This window comes from Schistocerca americana, chromosome 7 (genome assembly GCF_021461395.2).
Source record: "Schistocerca americana isolate TAMUIC-IGC-003095 chromosome 7, iqSchAmer2.1, whole genome shotgun sequence".
NCBI classification, from domain to species: Eukaryota; Metazoa; Arthropoda; class Insecta; order Orthoptera; family Acrididae; genus Schistocerca; species Schistocerca americana.
In genome coordinates this window covers 84467235-84470747 of record NC_060125.1, presented here as the reverse complement: position 1 = coordinate 84470747, position 3513 = coordinate 84467235, and the positions used below count along the sequence as shown (strand labels likewise).

General features: G+C 47.1%; 1 pseudogene; it reads left to right on the top strand.

The window, feature by feature from the left end:
- The first annotated feature begins 307 nt into the window (after window positions 1-307).
- On the top strand, window positions 308-425 carry LOC124623268 (annotated as a pseudogene).
- Window positions 426-3513: the final 3088 nt, after the last annotated feature.

Below are 3513 nucleotides of genomic sequence, written 5' to 3'. Positions count from 1 at the left end.
TCACCATATACTTCGACAAGCATTCGATGCGACACTGCAGCACTTTTTTTCAAATGAAAACAAAAAATTAATGCTTTCCGCAAATCATCACTTTCTGGTACAAAATTCGACATTGTTAACATGATGAAGAGATATGATGTTGTTTGTTACATGACTTGATGTATACTAAATATCTTTGACAGATGTCATACCAACCAAACAAAAAAAATTAAGGCTCGTTCACAACAAATGTTCCCTATCGACACATTTGTATCTTAACGCTCATTTCATACCGGTACACCTGGTTGTGTCACCAATAGCCCCAGGAGCCAACGGCCTTGCCGCGGTGGTAACACCGGTTCCCGTCAGATCACCGAAGTTAAGCGCTGTCGGTCTGGGCTAGCACTTGGATTGGTGACCATTCGGTGTGACGAGTGCTGTTGGCAAGTGGGGTGCAGTCAGCCCTTGTGAATCAAACCGAGCAGCTACTTGATTGAGAAGTAGCGACTCCGGTCTCGGAAACTGTCATACGGCTGGGAGAGTGGTGTGCTGACCACATGTCCCTCCATATCCGCATCCAGTGACGCCTACGGGTTGAGGTTGACACGGTGGCCGGTCGGTGCCATTGGGCCTTCATGGCCTGTTCGGGAGGAGTTTAGTTAAGTTTTTAATAGCCCCCGGGAAGTGACATCCCACATGTTAACTGCTTCTCACATCGTATCACTGGTTTAATTTATCGTTTTCAATTATATTTTTTGCATATATTCGTATATTCGGTTTATTTTCATGTCTTCTTTTGGTAGACAGCTAGAACAGAATAACACATAGTGTTCTTTAGCCTTACCGTTTACTGTTCTCTATGTCCTACAGACCAGTGTCCGACCCCCAGGCACAAACATTATCTGCGATAATTGAACCATATGTAGTACATAAAGGGTTGTTGCCTTTAAAATTTCTCGTGATTGTTGTTGTATATTCAAAATCTGCCAACCAGTCACTGTCACATCAGTCCAGCATAACTGTCAACTCTTGTATGTACCTTTCATCTCTGCTTTTTTTCGGTGCACGCGGTTGATTCAGATGCCAGGCTATTGCTGTGGGGAACTCTGGGGAAGCGTAGTGTAAACTGATTAGACCAAGGTAAGTCACCTATCTCAGCTGAACCACTAGTGTTGTCGGCAATATGTATCCCATTATTTGTGTGTGTGTGTGTGTGTGTGTGTGTGTGTGTGTGTGTGTGCGCGCGCACAATTCCTCAGCACTACTGCCTGTGGTAAGCTGTCCTCCAGCCCCCAGGTGAAATCCTTCCCAACTAGTGTCTCTCTGTGCAGACCGCCAGTCACTGCAGACGGCAGGACCACCCCCACTACTGAGCCACACAGCAACCACAGTGACCGTGGCTGGACTTCGGTCACCGCTGCGCCACCCACGACTCTGCACTCCACACTCCGACGTGATGGCGGCACCGCCACTATTCTTCAGTGAGTTCCATCACTACATGTGCTCTTTTTCCACATCCATAGTACAGCTTACGGCGGCGTAAGTTAAGTTAGAAAAGCAAATATCGTTTTATTGTACACACATTAAAAAAAGTTTTGCATCACCTCGGTCCCGAGGGTTCCGGAACCTGTGCAGTAAATTGGAATATAGATCAACATAAACATCATTTCTGCCCTTTTTATTGCCGATGAAAACCACACATTTCATGTTGTACCACCATATAGCGAGACCTTCAGAGGTGCTGTACACACCGGTACCTCTAATACCCAGTAGCACGTCCTCTTGCAGTGATGCATGCCTGTATTTGTCGGGGTATACTATCCACAAGTTCATCAACGCACTGTTCGTCAACATTGTCCGTCTCCTCAAGAGCGATTCGGCGTGGATCCATCAGAGTGGTTTGTCGGTCACGTCGTCCATAAACAGCCCTTTTCAATATATCCCAGGTATGTTCGATAGGGTTCACGTTTGGAGAACATGCTGGTCTCTCTGGTTGAGTGATGTCGTTATTCCTAAGGAAACCATTCACAAGATGTGCAAGATGGTGGCGCGAGTTGTCGTCCACAAAGACGAGTGCCTCGCCAATACACTGTCAATGTGGTTGCACTATTGGTAGAAGGATGGCATTCACGTATCTTACAGCCGCTACGGGGTCTTCCATGACCACCAGCGGCATACGTCGGCAGCACGTAATGCCACCCCAAAACAGCAGGAAACCTCCACCTTGCTGCATTCGCTGGACAGTATGTCTAACGCGTTCAGCCTGACCGGGCTGCCTCCGAACACGTCTCCAACGATTGTTTGGTTGAATGCATATGCGGCATTCATCAGTGAGGAGAACGTGATGCCAATCCTGAGCGGTCGATTCGGCATGTTGTTGGGCCCATCTGTACCGCGCTGCATGGCGTCATGGTTGCAAGGATGGACCTCGCCATGGAGGTTTTGTGCACAGTGAGTCGTAACAGGATGTTATGTGGCTGCACGAAAAGCATTATTCAACATGGTGGCGTTACTGTCAGGGTTCTTCCGAGCCACAATCCGTAACTAGCGGTCATCCACTGCAGTAGTAGCCCTTGGGTGCCCTGAGCGAGGCGTGTCATCGACACTTCATGTCTCTCTATATATCCTCCGTGTCCAAACAACATCGTTTTGGTTCACTCTGAGACGCCTGGACACTTCCCTTGTTGAGAGCCCTTCCTGGCACAAAGTAACAATACAGACGCAATCGAACCGCGCTATTGACTGCCTAGGCGTGGTTGAACTACAGAGACTAGCTGTGTACCTCCTTCCTTGTGGAATGACTGGAACTGATAGGCTGTCGGACCCCCTCTGTCTAATAGGCGCTGCTCATGCATGGTTCTTTACATCTTTGGTCGGGTTTAGCAACATCTCCGAACAGTCAAAGGGACTGTGCCTGTGATACAATATCCACAGTCAACGTCTATCTTTAGGAGTTCTGGGGACTGGGGAGTGATGCAAAACTTTTTTCGATGTGTGTATTTGGTAATATCCTCATAACATACTTTGTTATTCACCAACAGAGTTCCCCTCATCGGCATCTGAAGTCTCACACTTACTCGTACACAAACTAGCTTGCCCCTGCCTAGTCATAAGCTTGTAGCTGCAGTTAGAGCTTCAGCCTCATATACTTATCTCTACTCTGCACCACAGGACAATAATGGCTGTGGTTACAACAGGAAATGTCGAGATGTACTACTCAAGAAGACGAGAATGAAGAGAGCATACACCACACTTAGAAGATGCCTGCAGAGTGTGACTATAGTGATGTGCGCAGCCATTATCCTCTGTAGATCTGAGACGCACTTCCACTTTCCGTGGAGCCGAATATCTTGAACATCAGTCAATGTCAGTTGTTAACGTCAGAACACTAACCAAAGATGTACTGTCTTTAACAAAGTACGAAAGGGGAACACTCAAGTTACACGCTTGAGGTGAAATATTTAACTAACACATCTCACTCGCTCCAAAATCGTCCAAACTTCCATTTACGTACCATGCAACTTAATTCTGTGT